Source organism: Penaeus monodon, chromosome 29 (genome assembly GCF_015228065.2).
Source record: "Penaeus monodon isolate SGIC_2016 chromosome 29, NSTDA_Pmon_1, whole genome shotgun sequence".
Taxonomy (NCBI): Eukaryota; Metazoa; Arthropoda; class Malacostraca; order Decapoda; family Penaeidae; genus Penaeus; species Penaeus monodon.
In genome coordinates this window covers 3,385,399-3,385,762 of record NC_051414.1, presented here as the reverse complement: position 1 = coordinate 3,385,762, position 364 = coordinate 3,385,399, and positions in this window count along the sequence as shown.

The window sequence follows — 364 nt, the reverse complement described above, 5'->3', positions numbered from 1 at the left end:
CGGATCCACTCCTGACGATCCAAGTTATGAGATATAACGAATTATTTTCTCCACGCGGTTCATTATTGTTCAAGATTAAAGAACAAATGATTTTCTTTTTAACTGAAACAATATTGATGCAATATGCGTGGGTTGAGTTTCCGAACAGAGGTTATGCTGTTTATTACGTGTTTTGGTTTATCATCACCTTTAGTTTTGTATAGCTTTTTCCTCTAGTATAATGAGTGATAGAAATGTAATCTTGATTTTTAAAAAATATATTGATTTCGTGATGTATAAATATCCAGCGTCATCATAACACTTTTGGTTGTAGATGGATATTTGAGAAGAAATGATTAGAAAATGAATAGGAGATAGAAGAAAA